This window comes from Urocampus carinirostris, chromosome 6, assembly GCF_059441175.1.
Source record: "Urocampus carinirostris isolate Australia breed hairy pipefish chromosome 6, RoL_Ucar_1.0, whole genome shotgun sequence".
In the NCBI taxonomy this organism is placed as follows: Eukaryota; Metazoa; Chordata; class Actinopteri; order Syngnathiformes; family Syngnathidae; genus Urocampus; species Urocampus carinirostris.
The window spans coordinates 30,140,727-30,165,684 of NC_142354.1; the positions used below are offsets into that span (position 1 = coordinate 30,140,727).

Below are 24,958 nucleotides of genomic sequence, written 5' to 3' on the forward strand. Positions count from 1 at the left end.
TTCCCATACCCTTAAGGGTGGATTTGGTTTTTGTAACCAATGATATTTTATAAAAAGAAAGGGCTTAGCAGACCTTTAGAACAGGTTGGAATTTCTTGACTCAGGTTTTGGCTTTCTCCTGTTCAAAATCCATTGATGTCTTCCCTCCTTTTTTTGAGTGTCTTCTATACTATAAACGTAACAATAATTATACAATATAATACAATATTCAACCGTATACCGTGCAAAAATGGGCATGAATGAGTTCATTTTTTATGTAATGGCAATATAGTATACTACATTTCGAGATATAGCATAATAAATATGCAATATACCATGTACAATAATACCTTAGTACTTTTTAAAACTACACCGAAATTGTTGAATACACCAAACATTCTTCCCTATTTGAAGCAATTTTATTAATTTTAGTACTTTCCTACGCATTGCAAAATATCCAAAATACTAATAATACGGGTTCCAAAACAATTATAAATACCCCAATTATGAATAAAACCTGTACCTAGACAACAATAGTTATTTCAATGTGTAACTAAAGATGAAACCTAATAAACATAAAAACAAGTTTGAGCCAGGCAGCACGGCGGAGCAGTGGTTAGCGCATGTGCGGCACAGTTCATGTATTGGGAACTTCCTGCGTGGGTTCAAATCCAGCTCCAGACTTCCTGTGCGGAGTTTGTATGTTCTCCCTGTGCTTGCGTGGGTTTCCTCAGGGCACTCCGGTTTTCTCCCACATTCCAAAAACATGCATGTCAGGTGGATTGGCCGGTCCAAATTGTCCCTAGGTGTAAATGAGCGAATGAATTGTCTGTCCCCGTGTGCCCTGCGATTGGCTGGCAATCAGTTCAGGGTGTCCCCTGCCCACTGCCCGATGATTGCGGGGATGGGCTCCAGCACCCCCACGACCCTAATGAGGATAAGCTGTGTAGCTAATGAGATGAGATGAGAAGTTTAAGGCATTTATTTTAGATTTGAGCAACAGTTCGTTCTCAGAATTGTGTACAACGTTCTTGTATTTCACAATATTTCCTTTTTCAAATCGATTGGTATTCTCAACGTTTTCTTCTTTTCCTCCATCTTTTCGCTAACTTTCTAGGGAACTCCTAAGATCGGCGAAAAACAGTGAAACCCACTAAACTGGAGGTTTGTCAGTTCACTCTCTCGAATTGATGCCTCCTGTAGTCAAAATGGCCGCACATCTCACTTGGCTATATGTTCGGTTGTGTTTGAATGTGTTCTGGTTTGTTAGTGGTCCAATTTATCATTCAAATACCGAAGCCAAAATTACTAAAATTTATGGGGATAATCCCGATTTGTTCGAATACAGAATTGCTCAAGTACTGAGACGTCATAGTATGATGGTATCGCTTATAAAAGACAATATTGTATGTGATACATCGTTTACAAGAGCATACAGAATATTGCCATATGTCATAAAATATACTGTATGATATTATACCGTAAATTCCGGACTATAAGCCCCTACTTTTTTCCCTAACTTTCAACCCTGCGGCTTATTCAGTGATGCGGCCAATTTATGTAATTTTTCTAACGGCCGCTAGCAGCGCTCGAGTGTAGCTACCCTTAACTGCCCTGTCAAAGCTATATTATTATTATTAAAGCTTTGAAAACTCTCTCGGTGTACCGTCTTTCTTTGTAAATATGTGTAACCCATGTATGATAGGTATTTGCAACTGCATGTGTTTGTAATGTATTTATTTGTATTTATTTTAGACACTTATTCTGATATGTTTTGCACAGGTAAACAAAAAATGAGGGGCGGAACAAACGCGGGGTGCCGAGTTTAAGTGGGGACCGCTAAAGGTGAGGGACAGCAAACGGAGTTGCGTGAGTAAATGTGTTCATCTGATGTATTTTTTCCACCCTTACCTTTGGAAATATACACATTTTTCCTTGGATAACTTTCAACGGGACCTGGACTCTGCAGGTCTGCATCAAACCTTAAGTACGGGTATCATTTTCCGTTCATTTTGCCGGCTGTGATTTTTGGACTGTGGACTTTAATGAAGGACGTTTAGTTTCAATCGCGGGACTTGGAGTCGGGTTGAGTTAATTTTGTTTAATTGTGGGCGCATGCGGCTTATATACAGGTGCGGCTTGTGTATGTACAAAATCGGTTTTCCTCTTAGAATGTGGTGGGTGCGGCTTATAATCAGGTGTGCTCTATAGTCCGGAATTTACGGTACAAACTGTAGATCCTGCAGTGTTGCTTATAACATAACATATGAGCATCAAATACTGTAAAGTGAAAAAAATGTATCCAATTGTTTTTTGTTTGTCAACTAAATCAGCATATATTATGTATCATGTGATGTATTATGATATAACGTATATCATTGTACCATATATTCTGATGTACCATACAATATACCATATGATAGCATATCATATACCTTAAGATGTACCATAGAGTATATCATCGGATATAGGATACTGTATATACTGTATATAATGTGATATAGCATAGATTCACTGCTCAAAACAGACACAGCACAAAAAAAACTGAAAACTTGTGCCAACACTACCTCATACGAATATAATGGTACTAATGTCTATGTTCTTGCACATGTCGACTGCACTACGTTTACTGCTCACCTTGCACAATGTCTGACCATTTCCTTTTTTCTGCACTATGCTGTCTATGTTTGCACCAATGCATATGCTGACTATTTTTTGCACTATGATGACTTTGCACCAAATGCAATATTGCACAACCCTTACGATACCAACGGTATCACGACAACACTGTATGTAACATCCCACATGCCGACATTTCTTGTGTAAATACCATGTAAATTATAACTATAGCCTTATCCCCCTTGTTTTATAACCTTATCTTCTCTGTTCCTTTATCTTCTTGGCTCATACCTCACTGTGAATATGTAAAACTGGAGTGTCATGCCCAATTTCGTTGTCACAATATGTTAACCCATTTTGTAACAATGACAATAAAGGTATATTCTATTCTATTCTATTCTATTCTATTCTTTTTGTAGGAGCAATTTTCGTTTGTACCATAAGATACATGACGTCAAAAAATGATATAACATGTATAATACTGAAAATCAAAGGCTACGGTATGGTGTAATTTACTATATTTCATGTACCATGATACCTTGGTAGTTGTCTATAATTTGTTCAGGATCATACCAGCTATAATTTATATATTTTCTGGGTTCAAACACCACATCCTATGTTGTATTAAACATGGTGTACATTCAAAATTTCAAAGCGTGCCCAACAGTTTGGAAAGTTTTGTTCGTGTTTACACAGAAACATTTTTGCCAATTGCTAACTATGAGACCATATTGGAATGTTATATGTACTTGAATGACAAATAAAGGATGTTATTCACAAGTGTAATTATGTATGACCTTACATATGACCATCGAGGGAATGACGTACAGAAATAGGAGATAACACGTCTCGTGGTATTGTTAAAAGTGAAGCAAATATCCATTGTGTTTACTGTACATACATCCCTAGGGTACTAAAGCAGCATTATGCAAATATGGTATTCTAAGTATTGCTTTTAGATGCAGTTATTCAATACAAGGGTTAATTAACAATAACAACAACTGTATATTGAAGGAGGAGGCTCCATCATATAATGGCACAAACACATCAGTGTAAAAGAAAAGCAATAACACATAAAACTGTTGTGTGAATAATTCAGTAGGCTGAGGCATAAATAGTGGATTAGGCTTGATTTAATTTTGTCTGCATGGAAAACGTGCCTGCCATTAAACAAACAAACAGACGGGCAACGGGGACAAACACTTCACTACCCACATGGCTAAAGTCCTTTCAAAATCATTCCTCCGACTTGGGTGTCTGTATACTGCAACGCATGAAACAATAAACATGTAAAAATACAGAACTGATTTGTTACTCCGGATGCAACCCAGTCCTGATTCCCGTGTTTAACTTAACGGCCTGAACCTGGCATTTAAGAAAGCTAACCCCGCTTCACTGCACTCTGGTTCCTGTGTCTTTGTAGATTATCTTTTTCCTCACTCTGTCCCCTTGGCTCTGTGCTAGTTCATTGTCTTCCATGTCACGTCCCAAGCATTGTTGTCTCAACATCTTAAAACCATCCATTTTCTAAACCCGACCTAGCTTTGTAAAAATACCCCCCACGTTCCTGCACTCTTGTTCCTGTGTCTTTGTAGATTTCCTTCCTGGTTTTTCTCTCTATTTCTCCCCTCAATGTCTCTTGACATTTTCCTTGTCACAATTGTGGTCATTTAACCTGATTTTCCTCCTATCACAACACTCCCTTGTCACATCTTAGGGATAAATCAGAGACAGGAACACTGCAAAGTTTCAATTTTGTGTTTAGACATGCATAATAACTTGTAGTTATTAACGTATACTGAGGAAAATGACACAAAGAGGCAGTGGATAACAACCACAACGTAAAGTGAAAATGTAAGGTGGAGATTCCGTATCCCGAGGGTCTACTTTGAATCTATAATTTCATATCCAGCCCTCACCGTTGAATAAGGATGAAAACACGGCTCTATGGTCTAAATTCTTCTCAACTTCATTGATTTACTGTAAAAAATATTAACAACGTCTCATGAATAAACACATCACCATTAAGTATTCATGAGATGGGGTACATCTGTAATATGAACATGCCATCCGTCGATCGTACGGCCCCCCCAACTCCCGTATTCGGAGCAACTGTTTTAACCCCGATAAGCGAGCGCCGTGGTTCATCTGGGAACACTGGAGCCTTGAATGAGAGCAGATGTAGTCGACCTGGGAGAAATATGAATTGATGCCGAGTTATTCTTCGGTCGGTTGACACAAGCTGAATGGTTGATTGAGTTTCGACGGAAGAATAGGTCTTGGCAGCAAGGAAGGCAACCTCTTTCATACATATTCATTTCGACTGCCGGGGTATAATCGTACCTGAAACCACAGTGAGAAATCGCCCTGCATTCAAATTCTATGTATGAAAAAAAAATCACCCAAATTGGACAATACAGTCTACACTAATGCGGCGTCCATTGTCCACCATCGGTTCAATCTTGTCCTTCTTATACATTGCTTGTAGAAACGGAAAACCATCACCAGAATGAAACAGTGACTTAAGGGCGCATCTGCTTTTGTAACCCAGGATATGTAATGAAAACAATAAGTTACCTAACGTGATATAAAAAAATATATATACAAAATTGTTTTTCGAATTAAATCATAATATGAATGAAAAGAAAATCTTGATTTTGAAAAAATATTTTTATGTCTATGTATTTGTATTGTTATATTATGTTTGTTTTATAAATAGATGAATATACTTATCTATCTGTTTATCTATCCACACTAAATAAATGGAGATACAATAGCATACAGATCACTTTTAATAATAACACAACACAGTGATTTATGCACAACTCAGTGGGCGGCAGTGGGTCAGGAAGTAAAGCGCTCGTCTTGGGATAAAGAGATCGCAGTTTGAATCCCGGCTCCTCCGTGTTACATGTCGAAGTGTCCTTGGGTAAGACACTGAACCCCTAATAACCCCAATATGCAGGTTAGCGCCTTACGGACGCTATTGGGAATTGTAAAGCGCTTTGGGAAGTCTTGACTTGAAAAGCGCTATATAAATTCATTTCGTTTCATTTCATTTCTCATAGTTAGGGCAGACAAGTTGGATGCTTGACGTATCTGGCTCTTGCTCCCATGTCTTGTCTTTTTAAGGCACAGATCAGGACACTTAGCTGTGAGTGAGCCTGCTGCTTGGGGATGCCCCCCCCCCCCCCCCCCTCTAGCAGCAGCTTAAAGATACTTTGTATGAGGGACAACACAAAACAAAACAGTCAGTTGTCACCATAACCACTAATGAGAATTATTGTTATTATAATAGGTACTCTTATTATGCAATATGCTGCAAAGATAATAATGATTATGATGGTGACAATGAAAATAGTGATGGTGATGTTGGTGACAATGATAGTGAAGTGATTCTGAAGCCACAGAAACAGTAAATGTAAATACACAAGAGATCTGGCTGTATGACACTATCATTAAGGAAGTGGAATGGGTAGAATTATTTAAGATTATGCTTCTTACTATTCCTATTTCTTAACAGTATTTTTTTTCATTCCTCTATCTTTCTGTCTGTCTGTCTGTCTGTCTGTCTGTCTGTCTGTCTGTCTGTCTGTCTGTCTGTCTGTCTGTCTGTCTGTCCGGTCGGTCGGACAACGCCAGATCCCCCTATTGGAAGGTCACTAGAGTCTATAACACACTCACATTCATAAAAAAATCCTTTCCCTTTGCTCTCCTCATTTTGACACCAAACAATAATCCCACAGCACAACAAGGGGTGAGTTGCTATGCCATGAAACCCTTCATCAGCAGAGAGCCCAGTGAGCATACTGTGGTTTACCCCCTCTGCATCCTTTGCGTCGATATCAGTCATTCTTTGCTATCCTTTACCATTTACACATATCCCTAGAATACACTAAATACGAAAAATAGAGTAAACAATGTTTGGTAATCTATGCATCAAGACAACAAAAACAATCTAAACGGCTGTCTGGAGCCAAGCTGCAAGAGCAGCTTCTCTAAAAAGAATCAGAATCCCCATCACTATACCGTTAACAATGCCGTATGGTTGTCATACACCTTACCCTATTTAAATGTGCTCTGCCCTCTATGTCTCCTTCCAGGTAGAGATATGAAATATTGACTGTTCACATATTGGGCTGCAACCCCCATTAAGCTGCGTCGCTATGAAAGTGCTTGCGCTGCAAAGTGAAGAGAGGAAGGAGCGGGAAAGCAGCCGACCAGATATACAATAGGCGAGGATTTACCAGACAATAAAAGAACGTATGAGAAAATATATACAACTCAGCGACGGACGGGGAAGAGGTAGTCACAAATAATGTTCGAACGCATGTGTTGAAAGGTTCTGTTAAGTCAGTCTACGACAGGGTTGATCGCAGTTGTTCAACATGTGAGCTACTTAGAAAATGAGCAAGTCAAAATGAGATAGCCGCCACAAAAATGCAAATAATTTTTCTGCGACACGCTAGCCAATTGTGTCCTCGAACGAGGAGCCGGAGACTGAAATGTTCCTTTTGGGAAAACAAATGCTCGTGTTAATGTTAAGGCTTTCAAAGAAACGGCACCGTCATTGACATTTTATATTTTTCTACTGGGGCACTTAATTCACCCAAATGAGCTTTCGTAGACTTGTGAGTTTTGGTAGTTTTGGCATGGCTAAGCTAGGAATGGCTATTTTTTCAGACTTAATGGGAGTCGCTGGTCTGTGATCGATGCATATTGGCTTGGACACAGCTGCGAGCAGGATTGGCAACTATTTTCAACAAATGTTAGCATTAACAGCTGCACCACAGATGCTAGCATAAAAGGTTACATTTGTGAAAACCTCAAATGGATCGCTGTTGCTTACACTGATGTTGGTTGTCACTCAGGTAAGATTCCTTAGATTTTCTATTGAAATAAAATTAAATGAAATTATTTGTATTTATATAGCGCTTTTCAAGTTAATGACTTCCCAAAGCGCTTTACAATGTGCTTCACATTTCCCAATAGCGGCCGTGCAGCCATGTAAGGCGCTAACCTGCATATTGGGGGTATTAGGGGTTCAGTGTTTTACCCAAGGACACTTCGACATGTAACACGGAGGAGCCGGGATTCGAACTGCGATCTCTTTATCCCAAGACGAGCGCTCTACCTCCTGAGCCACTGCTGCCCCTATTGTGAATTTCAGTAGCTTTGGCATGGCTAAGCTAGGAGTGGTCACTATTTATTAGAGTTAGCGGAAATTTTGTTTTATGCATATTTGCTTGGGCATGTTTGTAACAGCATTAACAGATCTAGCCGAGTTGCTAGCATTAAAGAATATATCTGTGAAAACCTTACCTGTATCACCATTGCGAATGCGTAAGCTTAGTTTAGTTTTCAAACAAACAATACTGTCATTCACATTTGATATTTTTTTGTGCCAATGCGCTAATTTCCCCCAACGAGCTTCCGTAGCTTTGTGAGTTTAGGAAGATTCAGCATGGCTAAGCAAGAAGTGGTTTGGATTGTTCACAGTTAGCTGGTTTTAATGGCCTACATCTGATGCATATTTGTTTAGCCATGGCTGCTAACAGCATTAGCAACTGTTTTCAACAAGACCGTTGTTGTGTGCAATAATAGCTTGATTGTGTGGGAATTGAAAATTCCGAGAGTGCAATATATATAAAACACATTATTATTAGTATTAGTGGCTAACTATTAGCTTTGCCACTCATTTAGACTCGACAAATACATTTCACGTTTAAACAGAAACATTTGCTCATGAAAAGTACTTTTTTCCTTGTTTCAAGATATTTAATCATTTTTTTCTTGAAAAAATAAGAAGACACACAAAATTGTCTTATCTCACAGTTGATTTCACTCTCTTTGATCAATAATTCCTACCATGATTAGTAAACAAATATTTAAGACAAGCAACGTAATTCATCATGTGCTAGTTAAGACAACATAGTTCGTTTTAAGTATTTGTTTCTTATTTTAACAGAAAAAAGTTAAAAATAGGATATATATATATATATATATATATATATATATATATATATATATATATATATATATATATATATATATATATATATATATATATATATATATATATATATATATATATATATATATATATATATATATATATATATAATGAAAAAATATTTGCGGGTAGTATTGCAAAAAATGAGGCAAATTTTGGGGGGAAAAAACGATTATTTATGCTACTTAATCGTTGCTATAAGTGGCTTTCTACTTCCAATTGGCTACACTACAACACTACAACAAGTAAATTCCTATCTACTAATAGATTTTTAATTAAAGATCACATGACAGTTGATTAGTTGTTTGTAAAGCAACATGTTTTTACAGTACTTCTATTTATTTGAATAAATGTTGTAAAATGAGTTTCCATGTATGTTAAAGTATTTAATTGTATAATAAAAGTGAAAAAACCTTAATAATTGGACTTCACAGATTTTGTCCTGCACGGGTTCTTTGCAATGCAACGCCACAATAGAGAGGGGGTTCACTGTAAAATAATTTAATAAAAAAATTGTTTGATTGTATGAAATGCTCCGACAGGTATGCGAATGATGTACAGAGATACTTGGATATTCGTGGTTAACGGGGACGAGACTCACCTGCAAAAAGTGAAAATTCATGAAGTAGCGTAGCAACTTCATAAAAACCCCCAAAATGATCAACTTACCTCGAGATGACGTCATTACCGTATGGGAGTACACGACTTCAACAAAATAACAACTATAGATCTACAAATAAAAACACACTACATAATTGCACTTGAAATCATGGTTTTATTGTAATTTTACAAAAGTAAAAAATAAATTGGAGTGAGTCTCTTTTCAGAGTTTGAAAGTAACTTAGAGAGCGGCTGTCTAGCTGTGCACTAACATCAGGTGTCCTCGATTTGAGCCAAGTCTCTGCAATGATTAAAATAAAAGAGTCCCAAATGTAGCTGTTTCCCACGAGTTGTAGCTCCAGGTCAATGGATCTGCGTTGCTGAAATACAGGCTCCGCAAGGGTATCTTATGAGGGTTGTTAGCCTCTCTGTAGGTCGGACCTAAAGCCTCGCTACTGCTTCCTATCTGACGCCGCCTCAGTCTACTCTGTATAATAAACTAAAAAACCAGAGAAAAATCTTTCCTAAAATTTGAGACTATCCCAATTCACTGGACAATCTCTTTTTCCTTTATCCATCCAGCTAACCGTGCCATCAAATTCATAACTAAAAAAATACACAAAAGCTGCAGCATATTCCAGGACACCGTATCCAGATGACGTTATCATAACAGTGATAAACTCTCCTGCCGAGATGTAGCTGTGGCTTTTCGACGGCCAAAGTCGGCGGCTTCCAAATGGAGGCCGGGTTGACCCGCTGTCAGGTGTTTATAGAAACATCACTTCATTAGCTGTGGCTCACGCCAGACACACATAAGGGCCAACCATCTGCTGCCTCTCTCTCGCCAAGGTTAAATATCCACTTGGAGGGATGCACTGATGTGCATGAGCAAAAATCAAAGCTTTTGAATAATGGCAATGCAAAAGAATAGTTTTTCAAGCAGGTATGAGAAATGATTTTACACACAGTGGTAATTGTGGGATTATATAATGCATATTATGCTACCAAAGAAAGTAAACCTCCAACTATGTTATAACTGCAGAACTTTAAGTCTCATTAGCGGTGCAAATAAAGTTATGCTGAAGGTCCTTTCTGAATAGACTAAAACCACAGGCTAAAAACATCCTAGCCAAAGAACAGGCATGTTTCAAGGTAGTAAAGAGCACTACAGATCATATATTTAATTTGCGCATCCTTAAGAGACGTTTCAACAACACCAGATAAACCTCAAGATTCAATATTGTCTTTATTGTCAATAACATATCATGCCAACTCAGTTGCTTCACTTTTGGTTCATTATCCATTTATGTCAAAAACACCAAATTTCAGTATGCAACAAAACACAAAAACAAACAAAAAACAAACAAAGAAAAACCTTTTCAAAGAGAGGCTATTTGTCATCTCTCACAAACATATTTGTTGGTTTTCTGATTATTGCAGTTTCATGGCAATTTCTCATCAGCACTTTTATTCCTTTATAGCCTTGGTGTACGTTGTTTACACTTCTTTCTCAAGAAGGCATTTAACAGGGTATGGCCGGCCGCCTTGTGGGTTGACCATGGAAAAGCACAACATGGGCCAAGAAATAATTCGGACTATTGAACAGCTGCATTCCAATGCCAACATAGCAGTACTAAAAATTGGTACTGTCCGATCATGATTCTGTGTGAGACAAGGCTGCATTCTCTGCAACCTAATTCATGATCCTCCTGGAGAGGAAAATGACCGAAGCCCTGGACCAACATAAAGGTACAGTCAGCATTTGGGGACATAACGTCACTCACCTCCGTTTTGCTGATGATGTTGCCATACCGGCAGGAGAAGAACTGGAACTCGGAAATTTGGTCAAATTCCTTGACAAAGCATCACCACAAACATCACTATCAACCACCAAGAGCTTGAACCTGTGGCCAAATCTTTGAGCTGTCATATCAGAAGAGAGGTCAGAACCAGAAATCAGGGCGAGCATAGCTCAAATCAAAGATCAGACTCACGCAATGACGGTTACTTCCATCTTCCTCTACGCTTGCAGGACATGGACTCTCCAGGAAAACTGGAAAGGAAAATCCAGGCCATGGAGATGCAGTGCAACAAGAAAACTTCTATGCATCAGTTACATAGTCCATGTGATAAACTAAATCATGCAAAACACCATCAGAGCCTTATGAAGAACTGTTGTCAACTGTGACAAAACCTGCAGTGGTTTGGTCAAATCACAGCATCATCAGGACTGGCTAAAATCATTCTCCAGGGCACAGTTCAAGGGGGAAGGAGAGGAAGACAAAACAAAAGTGGGATGACAACATCAAAAAATGTCAGCTGAGGATAAAGGTGTCCAGAGTTTTAAGGGAAGTGTGAACCTAGAATTACATTTACGATGCCAGTTTCAAAACGTGAGGCTTCTTCAAGAGCTACACTTACTAAAGATAATTTCCCTTTGACCATATTTTCCATACAATGGGGTACACCTAAAAACGTGCATAGCTACAATGAAAATTACTACATAAGGTAGTCATTTATGAATGAACATTTTCTTTTAAAAGGTAAAACGAGATTTTATAATGATTATGTAATTAAACGTGCTATTTTCTTCCTGGCATTATTTCATGCAACAGTCGTTTTAATTTCATGCACCCTATAGTCTCATGTGCCATGTGTATGAAACATTTTTTTCACCAAAGCTGAAAGTGTGCCTTATAATCCGGTGTGCATTATATTTTGCTACTGTGAGTATGCTACAGTTGCTACTTTTTACTTTTGAAATCTCCTACCCGGTCTACTTTATATTTCCAGTATAAGCACATTGCCTCCATTCCATCCCATTAATTTGAAATACACCAAACCTTACATCACAGTCACCACGTATGACCCTCATCGTTAATAACTGCTTCCAAGATGTTCGGCGCATAAAACGCTCACCCGCACGCCGGGGTCATCCCGGAGAGGTGTGGATTGGCTAATTCGACTAATTACCCAGGAAGAAACAGATGAGTTCTTCCATTAGCGGGGTCATCCTCATCTCCTTTGAGCCTCGTCGGCTCTTTATCCATCGTTTCTTAGGTCAAATTTCACAAAGCAGCATCTTCGGTTTCAGAGAACAAGATCCAAAAACTCAAGGGAGAACGTGAGAAAGCGTTGACTGTACGCCAGGGAGCAACACTTTCGAAATATATCTGCAATCTGGACACACATCCAAAAATATGTACTCCGGAGGGATTCCTTTGGGCAGTGCTTTTGGGGATAAACGGATTCCCGCGCCTCCCCGAGAAACGGCTGCATATCTGCGAAGCTTACAACCATGATTTTTTTTTTTTTTGCTCGCGAAGATGGAAGAGACGTTAAGAAACTTGCATCATGCAGCCTCAATGGACATTGGAAATGCAAGACGGCCATCTTGTTTTAAGAGTGAAGAAGATCAAACGTTGAATTAAGGCTGATTTAAAAGCATTTAGCAATCGCTCACTGAAACAAATGAGACACCTGGGATTTCCGATTTGATACATAAAACTAGATTAATTTCATTTGTATATTTCTATTTTTATTTTAAATATGTTGGTAGTCTTTGTTTTACCGCTTTGTTATAGGAGTTCTGTACAATATGGAATTACTAGAGTGTCATTACGCGGGGTGGAGCTAGGCAGACATGCTAGCTACTTACACTGTTGACCTACAGTGATCTAAAGTAACATGCTTACAATTGTCTACAAATTGAAGAAAGGCGATTCTATTTATATCACTTAAGTCTGTCAAAATACGCCAAGTACAACAGATACACATTGACCAAAGGGAAAACAACAGTGAGATAGTGCCTAGGTTTACCTTAGCAGTAAAAAACCTTTGTGTCATGATTACTAACTCTGGTCACCTGGAGCAATCATGTGGGCGCCTTCTGATTGGCTGGCACTTCGCTCTTAAGCGCGCTGCGCCCAGACCTCCTCGTCAGAGTGTACATTTGTAACTCTGTGTGTCTCTCCTGATTTCACGTTCGTCAAAGAACTCTGCTTACCTGTTTCTGCCTGCCTCCGATCCGACCTGTTTCCGTCCCACGCTTTGATCTCCTCTCCAGCCCCGGTAAACTCAACCTGCCTTACTTCCGCACTTGATCCAAAGCTATCTCCCCGGCTCCACTGCTGACGTCTGACGGCCATCACGTCTCCCGCAAGCCCTCCATGCTTCCTTAAATAAAGAACTGAAACGAATGCTCTGAGTATCCTTCTCTGTTCTGGTCTCCTGATAGATCTATAGATCTAACATAAAAGTGCAGTAGGCATTTGGGGACACAACATCACTCACCTCCGTTTTGCTGAGGATGTTGCCGTACCGGAAGAACTGGAACTCGGAAATCTGGTCAAATTCCTGGTCTCCTGATAGATCTATCTATCAGGAGACCAGAACAGAACAGACATCTTGTCCCTAGCTTAATACACCTCAACTTTAACCTGCGCCACTGAAATGATAGAAGAAAAATAACAATCAACGGTAAATCGACGTACATTTCGGCTCCTACAAACTTGATTGTGTTACTTACATTGTCAACCTCGTTTCACGCGTGCACGACAATAACAACATTTAAAAAAAAAAACTGAAAAAAGGGACAACCAAAAAAGTACAAATGATGCTATGGTAAAACATCTCAGTTCAGTTACATTGCGCACCCCTACACAAAAGGAAGTGTAATCAAGTTTCATTGCTAATTCCGTATTTTAAATATAATTGTATTTTACTTTTAGAAAGCATTACTTAATGTGACATTAATTTTTTTAAATTTTGTTTATTATTTTAGGACGTTTTTTGTCTATATATTTTTTGTTCTATTTTAAATGTACCTTTTCTATCTATCTATTTCTATCCGTCTATCCATCTCTCTGTCTGTCTGTTCATCTATCTATCTATCTATCTATCTATCAAGTCAAGTCAAGTCAAATTTATTTATATAGCCCTTAATCACAAAAATGTCTCAAAGGACTGCACAGGATTACAGTTACAAAATTACACAATTACCTGATCTTAAACCAGCATGCGGGCAAGGAAAAACTCAAAAACCTCAGTGTGAGGAGAAAAGAGAAACCTTGAGAAAGGACCTCACATGTGGTAATCCCCCTTCTATCTATCTATCTATCTATCTATCTATCTATCTATCTATCTATCTATCTATCTATCTATCTATCTATCTATCTATCTATCTATCTATCTATCTATCTATCTATCTATCTATCTATCTATCTATCTATCTATCTATCTATCTATCTATCTATCCATCCCATAAGCCAGATGTTTGAATAAGAAAACATGCACTGTATATTATGATATAGCGCCTTTTATTATAGGAATCAAAAATTAAACTTTACAAGATATACAAGACGATTAAAGCACTTAAAAACATATTTCTCAAAAGTGAAAGAAAATTATTTAAACACAATGAAACCACTGTGTCCTGGGAAAACGGTTCCTTTTTACGGACCGGCACGTCTGAGCATTTTCCCCGGTTCTCGGGCAGAGAGGAAAGTGGATAGACGAGCTGTTTGTCTCGGGTCACGGGAGCAGAAGAGAGGAAACGAATGACGACAGGCACGGCGAGCCGGTGACACTGGCGGGGCCCCTGTCAGGAATGGTTTGCTGCCTGTCAGCAAGCGCACGGTGGCCGGACAGGTAGGCAGAGCCTCAAACATGCTACATGACAGGAGAGCTCCTTTGCGACGGTCTGGGCCAGGTCAGGACGAGGCGACTTGCTCGTTGCAGCACTCGCGTTTGCATAAAACTCGCACAGAAATTTATATGTCGAGTGAAAAGGAACATCAAACAAGCAGCGGACAGTTTGGTGCTGAGTTTTCTTTATTTGAGGGTTTGGACGAAGAGTGATACGTGTTAAAGTTTGGTGGACACTCAAGATGAGGAGGGAAGATATCGATGAATTTGGAATTTGCAGGGAAAACAGTACCCTATAAAAAAACCCTCACATTGACAAATTCCTTCCATGTTAAGAAAGCCCTTCCCTGAGCCCTTTATGTTTTTCTTAAATCCGCCCTAAAGCAGTGGTTTTCCACTGGTCTGACTTGAGTCTAGAATTGCACCTTAATTCCAGGGTGGGACCCAAATCAGGAAAAAAAAGTCAATTCTCAAATGTATTGAATGAAAGGATTGTGAAGTTTAAAGTGTGGTAATGTCATGACAATTGAGAGTTTTAAAATCAGTTTTTTTTCAACCCGCTGAATCCTCCTCTTCTTCTTACAGCCACTAACTCCACTGTACCAGCTCAAGCTACGTCACATTAGTGGTAGATGAAATGTCTTTTTGTTCGTCCATGAACTGGCAAATTACCGTAAATTCCGGACTAAAGCGCACCTGATTATAAGCCGCGCCCACCACATTTCGGGAGGAAAAACGATTTTGCACATACACAAGCCGCACCTGTATATTAGCCGCATGCGCCCACATTGATATAACGCAATACAAACACGGAATTAACACATACCCGATACAGTCCAAAAAACACATCTGGCAAAATGAACGGAAAATGATACCGGTTCTTAAGATTGAATGCAGACCTGCAGAGTCCGGGTGCCCATTGAAAGTAATCCAAGGAAAAAAAGTGTATATTTCCAAAGGTAAGGGTGGGAAAAATATATATCCACTATTGTCGGCCGCGTCCACAAACACGTCTCACCTTTACTCCACTTACCGTCAGCCCGCGTTTACCCCGCCCCTTCTTTCTCATTTGCTCGTACAAAACATATCAGAATAAGTTTCTAAAATAAATACATTACAAAAATATACAGTTGCAAATACATATTATACATGGTTACACATATTTACAAAGAAAGACGGTACACCGAGAGAGTTTTCAAAGCTTTAATAATAATATAACTTTCATCCCAAACCGTGCCTATGAAGGGTCGCAAAACACTACTAGCAACACGCTCGCAACACAGTAAACAGCTCTGTTAAAAAAACATACCGCACTTGTGGTAAGCACGTTAAACCGTCCTCATCTCCCTCCTTATAACTGACGCCATCAAAGTCGACTTCCTTCAGTATGGGAAAGAGACTTTGTCACATGGACGTCGTCCCACGCTCCGTTATTCAAAAGCATGCTAGCATCACGCTCGCAAGGTAAAGTTACCTTCTATATCGGACTGCTCGATTGCGTTTAGCTTGAAAGTTGCGTCATGTGCCTTTCTTTTTGCAATTTGCATGATGAGGATATGTCTACGCGTATTTAATTTGTGCACAAGCTAAGAAGTTGCAGTCTAAATCTTACCTTTTGTACTCGAGCGCCGCTGGCGGCCGTTGGAAAAATTACATAAATTGGCCGTATCACTGAATAAGCCGCAGGGTTGGAAGTTTGGGAAAAAAGTAGCGGCTTATAGTCCGGAATTTACGGTAAGTCAAGTCATGTTTATTTGTGTAGTCCTTAATCAAATTAGGGGTAGACCGAGTGCTAGTCAGACCCACCACCTCATTATCGCCCCACCCCCCGCACCCCATAATTATTTTGAGCTTTCTGCTTCAGAATGCTGAAATGATAAGGATAAAGTCAGGAATCAGAATGGTACATTTACCATTCACCTCTATGGGTTTCCTGTCTGCTTTAATCAGCTAGGAGTCAAAGATGCGAGGGAACGGCTGGAGTATACTAAATAGATATATTTAAGAGCACACACACACACACACACACACACACACACACGATTATAAAAAATAAGAAAAGAAAAAGTTTTAAAATCTGTTTTATTTAAAGCCGCTGTTTCCTCCTCCTCTGCATCCATCCACTAACTCCACTGTACCGGCTCAAGTCACATCAAACAAAAAAGTAAATAAAATTTCATTTTTTTGTTTATATTTATTTATAATATTAACTGAGTAGTACGTTCTATATAATATTTTGTTATGTCAATGGTTGTATCTGGGGTATTTGGGGCTAGTTACATTAGCTTTCTATCCACTGGGGCGGCAGTAGCTCAGGAGGTAGAGCGATCGTTTTAGGATTAAGGGATCCCAGTTCGAATCCCGGCTTGTCCGTGTTACATGCCGAAGTGTCCTTGGGTAAGACACTGAACCCCCAATACCCCCAATAAGCAGGTTAGCAGCCTTACATGGCTGCACAGATCATGGCCGCTATTGGGAAATGTGAAGCACAATGTAAAGCGCTTTGGGAAGTCATTGACTTGAAAAGCGCTATATAAATGCAGATCATTTCATTTCATTTCACTGCCGTAGGGTATTTTCACTTAGCAATCACCACCTCAAAACGGATTCAATCATATCCTGAGGGTCAATTAAACTTTCTGGAATGGGGCAAACGACTTTTTTGCTCACTAGATACTTAACTCGAGATCTTTTCAGCATGCTTTTGTGTCAGGGTAAATGAAAATGGTTCTTACTTGGGGGTGTAATAACAGTCCTTGGATGTTTATAATAGATCTGTGTGAAACTGCAGCTGTTAAAGTGCTGATGAGAAATTGCCATGAAACTGCAATAATCAGAAAACCAACAATTATGTTTGTGAGAGATGACAAATAGCCTCTCTTTGAAAATGTTTTTTGTTTGTTTTTTTGTTTCTTTTTGTGTTTTGTTGCATACTGAAATTTGGTGTTTTTGACATAAATGGATAATGAACCAAAAGTGAAGCAACTGAGTATTTATCTACAATTTGTACGATTTGGTTTTCAAAGATTTTCAATTTCAATACTGTTAATTGTAACGTCCACGTGATGACGTTACTTTTCTATAATTATATTTCCCAGTGAAGAGGGCATCAACGTGGTTCCCGTGGTCAGCAGGTAGCCCTCTAAATACACGTGAATAGCCCACGAGCTGGTTATGAAAAAAGCTTACCAGTGATTGGTTATTGTGATTCGCTAAGAAATTTAATTTCTAACTGGTATGCTGTTTAAGTAATTGACTGAGCCTATTTTGACTCTAAAACATGGTAATAACATAAGAATAACATAGTGACAACATTGTAATAATATGAAGTATTTTTGCACGTAAAACTTGCAGCTCTTCATGCTAATCATTAGCAACAAAGTGGTTCTCAACTTCAAAAAGGTGACCGCTGACTTTAGGGTCTCCCAACCAGATATTTAATGTGTATAAAAGTCAACAAAAACCTGATCTAACATGTCCAACTCCGAAGCTCATCAGGTAAAATACACCTGTACTTATAAATGTAATTTGTTTTGGGAGTAGCTTCCTAAACTGAAAACTTTGTAAGTAGAGACACATTTTGCATGTCAAAGCGCTGATCCGTTCCGAGCCCCCCAAACGTACAGTACGATATTTTTTTTAATAAATCATGAAAAAGAATCAGAATATACAAATGCATGTTAAAATAATATTATTGCACGGTAAACAAAATGAGAGGGATATTATGTTAAAAGAAAAAACAAAAAAAAGTCAAGAATACAAATATTCCCTTTCCTTTTTTCCTCGTGTTTTTTGAAAAAAATCATCCAGTGATGTTTGCTCTTGCAGGATTTAGTCAGAAATGCGAATGACAGACGTAGCAAGAGCACACATTGTCAAAACTTTTCCCGGGTGATTATTTTCCACAAATTTTGAGACTAGCTAAAATGTCTTTAATTTGGGGTGGTGGCTGCGTCCACCTCCCTGCTATCTTCCCGGAAATCCTCCTCCTCCTCGTCTCGGAATTGTGGCGGTGACACGAGGAGCATGCATGCGCATTAGAATGCCAGTTAGATTTGAAGCGATACCCAGTTTGTTTACATTCTGAGAGCGGCCAATAACAGCACATACTGTACTGTATTTTTGACATCGTATCCTGAAACGCTTTTGTAACTAGAATTAATATTTTCCCATTTAGGTACTTAGCAACCTTCAACTTTTGTATGAAGATACATTCGTAAGTAGAGGTACTAGTGTATTTGATTTTCATTATGTTTGCACATGCCCATTTCTGGTCTTTTAAAACTTTACATCACTTGCATTCCTAGATAGATAGACAAAATGTTTATGAAGATATTTTTTTCCTGCTGCTTCCAAGTGTTACATCAGCAAGAAAAATTAGTCAGCCTTTTGGAAAATGCGCCAAGCAAGCTCATCCTTTGCAGACGTGCTCGTTTGTTTGGGATTAGGAGCCAAGCATTTTTTTTTTCTCAAAAAAAAATCAGAATTCTTCCCTTCTGGGTTAAAGGTTAATCTTTGCCTCACTAGTTTGCATTAAGTTATTTAAGTCTGTCCATCTCTGTAAACTGTACATACAAGAGTTTATTACTGCTCTGAATTGACTATTGCAGGGATGTGTGTGAGGGTATGCGTGTATTTTATGTTTTAAACATGTAAAGAAGACAGTTTAGGGTGAAAATTATGAATATGTCAATCCTGTTCAAGTCTTACTAAAACACTGAATATTGTAATTTGGCACGGATTTTGGCTCTTTTCAGAAGTCTAAAAATAGTTTTAAAAATTCTCAAAAGCTTTACCTCTGTGCTAATTTTGTTCAGTCATCTACACTAAAACTCAGTTAAACCGGATTCAAATGGGCCGGTAAAATCATCCGGATTATCCGAGTATCCGGATTAGCCGATGTCCGTTATCCTCAGACCCCCTGACCTCAAATAATGTTTAGTAGAAAATACATGAATCTGGTTTCGATTGAACACAAATTCAAGCGCTTATATTAGCACAGATAAAATGAGAACTGTAGCATGTAAGAACGGCAGTCTGAGGTGGAGTAATAAATGTCAGAGCAAACAGGAACTTTATTGGCATAGGTCTTCAAAAGAGGGCACAACAACAATAGCACTTTGCTATCTCTCTAACCTGCAGAAGGGACAGCGCAACTTTCTAACCTGTCCTACTGGAACTCTCTACTCAACAACAGTGTTCCGAGTGTGAGTTATGTAAACCCACTACAAAATATTAATAAAACAAACACACACATTTTCTGAAAATCTGACAATGTTTGAGGTTTCATGTGAAAATGAGCCGCAATATTTCTATTCTTCATTTCAGTGTGATTGATACAGTGTTGTATGATCTTAATTTTTTCTCCCAATGTCCGGTTCTCTTGACTCCTCTTATTTACTGACGCCATGATGAGACACTCAGCATAGTCTCCTTCAGTTTCAGTTCGCACAAATAGATCACATTTTGAATCGAAATACAATGAGATAGAGTCAGTCAGTGATAATCAAGAAGATGACCCACAAAGACAGACGCATAGAGAAATGTGTTTATCTATGGACAAAAGTATGGCATACACTTTCAAGGAAAGTTACAGCATGTCAATTTGGAATACAACTCCGGAAAAGACATGGCAAAATGCTAAGGAATGGATCAAAATGATCAGCATTTTAGCCGAAGATCTGGATTATAAAATCCGGAATAAGCATAGATTTTTCGAAAGAAATACGTTATAAATCATCCCGACCAAACTTTTTATCCGGATTTCGTGAAGATTCGAATAACCCAAATTTTACTGTACATTAATAAAATGTATTAGGCACTCTTGGAATCCATATTCAAGAGGCATGCGCCAAATTTCGGGGACTAAAAATGACAAAAAGTGCATTTTCAGGTGCGGTCAGAAAATAGAATCTGGAAAAAAGGCTTCTGAAAGAACAATATTTTGATGACGTCACATCGAAAGAGAGTGGAGCTATGACGCGGCTCGGTATTTGTTTTTTTAATCACATGAGAAGGAAGTGGCAGCGCGCAGCCCCACAGAGTTTCAGGGTTTAAGTCCAGCTACTGCAGCCTCCCTGTGTGGAGTTTGCATGTTTTCCCCGTGCCTGCGTGGGTTTCTCCCCACTCTCCAAAAACATGCATGTCAGGTTAGTTGGCCGGTCCAAATTGAGCCTAGGTGTGAATGAGAGAGTGAGTTTTCTGTCTCTGTGTGCCCTGTGACTGGCTGGCAACCAGTTCAGCCCATCACTGCATAGCTCCAGCACCCCTGCGACCCTGATGAAGATAAGCGGTGCAAATAATGGATGGATGGAAAGGGAAGAAGATAGAGGAAGCTTTCAAAACGAAAGCTCTACCAAGCTTTTAAATACTCTGAAAAGTTCATGTTTCCATCTCCTTTCATCTTTTAGTTAAACGCTGGCAGATATGTGGCCAATGATTCTGTGTTAAAACTACAGAACTGACTACCTCTAGTTCAGCAGTTTTAATTTGTAAACATATACTTTGTGTGTGATATTCAGTAAGTTCATCCCCAAAGTCAATTAGCACGCGTTAAACAATGTACAGGCAGAATTCAATTTATTACTATTATAATTTTACTCTGGCAAATATGCAAATGTTGCAAATTCTCCGTGCATCCCCTAATATTTGGTGTTTGTAACAAACAATACTAAAACGGTGTGTCAAATATAAATACTTTCGGGAAACAAACCATTAGCACTGGTTTTAACATAAAAATTAAGAACAAAGGGCAACCTCAAACCCAGCAAAGGATTTTCAAAGCAAAGATCTAAAAAAACAGTACAGTAAAGATGGTGGGGAATTGAGGAACAGTAGAAGCGGTTTTACAACTAATGTTCCCCGTCGATGCTCGAGTGTGTTCGCACAAGCTCCAAGCCGAGAACAAATCGGATGGGAGCAGTGCCAGGGGAAAGTGGAGTGGACGCACACACACACACACACACAAATCAATCCCGAAAAACACAATGGCTGGACTTATCTCCAAAAATGTCGGATGAGATTGGCTCCACTCCCTGCAACCATGCTGAGGATCAGCAGTAAACGCAAACTACCTGGCCCTATGACAAAATATGAAAACAAGTGCACACACACATTGCTTGAGGATGGATGAATTCAAATTTGTGTGTTGTGCACTGTTAATGAATAACTTAATCTAAGCACTAAAAATGCTGAACGAGCAAATTTAGGTTGCAAGGAGAGCGGCATTGATCCGTCAAGAGAGAACTGCGCCAGGAGTCGAAACCCTTTCTTGGAAATACATGATGTGGATAAAGGGAACATCTATCAGCTGGTTCAAAATAAAGCTGAGATGTTTTATCACCCCTACACGTGTACCTTTACATATGTCTATTCAGCGTTTAGACCTTCATTAATTTGTTCTAATGGAGGTGGATGTTTCAGTATGATCCAGACTCTCGGTCTTGCAGCAAAATCCAAAATCGCCCGATCTTGGAAATGACCTTGAAGGAACAAGTGTTTTGGTCCATTCATTAGCAATAACAAAGCAGCCCCACACCCTCAGCCAGTGACTATAATTTTTGACCATTAGAATGGTGTGTTCCTTTAAAAAGTAAGGCCAGATTTTGAAGTCACAAAGCCATCTTTGATCACTCTGCATTAACTTTGTTTGACTATTTGCTTAAAATGTCAAATTATTTAACCAGATTCGGGTTCTGAAGTAATGAAGCTACCCTAAGCTTTCAGTCTGCCATTATTACATTTTTCTGTTAACATGATATGTTCCAAAATCCTCAAACAAAATAAACGAAAATCAAATACCAAAACCGGGATATGAAATATGCAAGGAATAAAGTAACAAATTAACAAACAAAGAAACAGACAAAATAAAACGGACCCGGTGTGGTGGTGGAAGTAAAATTCCAATGATCCGGCTACATGTTCCTTTCAAAAAATTTGACATAATTGGACACAGGGGTGTTATAATTAGACACACTTCTGCCCAGTTCAAACTCAGGTTGGGGCCCTCTGGTTGTAGGAGCTGTGTCAGACGCTCCAGAAGCTCCAATCAACCATTCTGTAACCACTTACTTTGAATGTTAGCATGATCTTTCCATTTGATCAAAAAGTCTGAATTCTGAAGTAACCAAACAGCCCCAGACCATCACCCTACCACAAATAATTTTGACTGTTATCAAGATCATCTCTATTTATCACAATGTCAAGTTTTTGAAGTAACAAAACAACCTCAAACCGCCACACAGCAACGGTTAAGTGTGATTGTTGGAACAATCTATCCCAAAACATGGGCTCTTAAGTAACATGGAGCCCCCAGATCATCACCCTGCCACAACTAACTTTGACAGTTAGAATGACAGCAGTGAATATATTTGACTGTTAGAAATCATAAGGTCAAGGGTCTAAATTAACAAAGGAACCCTAGACTGTGACATGACAACCACTATGTTGTATTTTGGGAACGGTTAGATACAAAATAAGGATCCAGAAGTAACCAAAGAGCCCTATACAGCCAGTCTGCCACTATTACCTCTGAATGTTAGCAAGGTTTATACCGTCAATCACAAAGTCAAGGTTCTAAAGTAGCAAAGCATCCCAAGCCCGTCACCCTACCACCACTATTATTACTATTGATTGTTAGCATGATATTTTCCATTTATTAGCAGGTTGCCTTATAAAGGAACTCTGCCAGTCACTAGTTCAAGGACACACTTGAACAGTGGGTTGTTTCTGCGAAGACGCTCTGATGGGCTTGTGCAAGTCACTACCTTTGATTTTTGCATTTCGGAGATGGAATATGAGCTTGCTCTGTCCACTCCACGCATCGGCCCGGTATTGCAGTACCTCCGGGAACGGTGCATTCGCAATGATCGCAGCAAGGCTTTAGGGCTAGGACCTTAGCTTGGCCTTTTGGCTGAGAGTAAGTGTCCCGGCTCCTAGGCTTTGTAGCGTATTATGAACTGAACGATAACGGATAATGGATAATGAATAACGAAGATAGATCAATAACCCTTAAAAACCCCCCCACTCTGCCACCACTACTGATTATTGTCAGCACGATTCGTCAAAAATTGAATAAAAAGGTCTAGGTTCAAAAGAAACAAAATAGCCCCAGTCATTCACCTCTCTGTTAGAATGATCTTCTTTTCAGGAATGAATTTGATAGTTTTTTAAGAGAACCATCATTTGTCTCATCTGTCTGGATCATTTTAGCAAATATCTTACAAGAAACCAGCTGGTATTTGTTTAGATCTATTTGTTTACACATCCCCAAACAACAGCTGAGTGGGTGAAGTTGTCTTTTTGGCAGGCTCAGTTGTGTGATCGCCTGAGGATGCAAAACTGCAAAAATCTGACATTTGAATTCTGACTGAGGACTGCATTTATTCTCAAGACAGTCCTCTCTGCATGTGCTGAAGATAATATTAAACAGTTGAGAAACACAGAGCAAAAGAGGGGTGGTTTGCACATACACACTCATCCCCTCCTCACAAGAAACACTTGGAGAAAAATGAGAAAGTTGCTCCACTTGAGTGGCCACTCAAACTCGATCTGTGCTTTTGTAGTATGAATGAAAGCTGATATCAGGCCCAGATCGCTGCAAGGTGAGGTAGGGGACACGGTGGCTGGATGACCAACTCCCTGCCCTACCCCAGAAGACTTGACGACAGCTCGGCTGAAAAGCGAGACAGCCTCTCTTGATACCGGCTTCTCTGCTCGAATCCCTGACCTCTGTGGTGTGAAAGGAAGGGGTAGTTTGGGTGCAAAGTAAAGCTGGGGACCTGTCAGGTGAAAACATCAGACACACTCTTGACAGGAAGGAAGTTCAGATGTCACTTCTCATCACGCTTTGCGGAACACGAGAGGCTGACGTCTCAATCCGAGCGAGTCACCGAGCGTGTTTCAGACGATGCTTTTAGAACTCTCCTGTCGTAAACATGAAAGTCTCTTCATTAGCGCCGGTAATGGAATGTTTTGTTGTTTGAAATCGTCTATTACGAGTGTGATCATTTTCAGGGGGTTCTGTGGTACAAATATTTGTTTGATAGAAGATGCAAAATTGCCTCCTGTAATGAATACTTTCAGGGTTGGCATTGTTGAAGA

The 24,958-nt window shown here is 39.2% G+C and overlaps 1 pseudogene; it reads left to right on the forward strand.

Moving 5' to 3' along the window:
* Nucleotides 1–23,577: 23,577 nt before the first annotated feature.
* On the forward strand, nucleotides 23,578–23,720 carry LOC148364543 (U2 spliceosomal RNA; annotated as a pseudogene).
* Nucleotides 23,721–24,958: the final 1,238 nt, after the last annotated feature.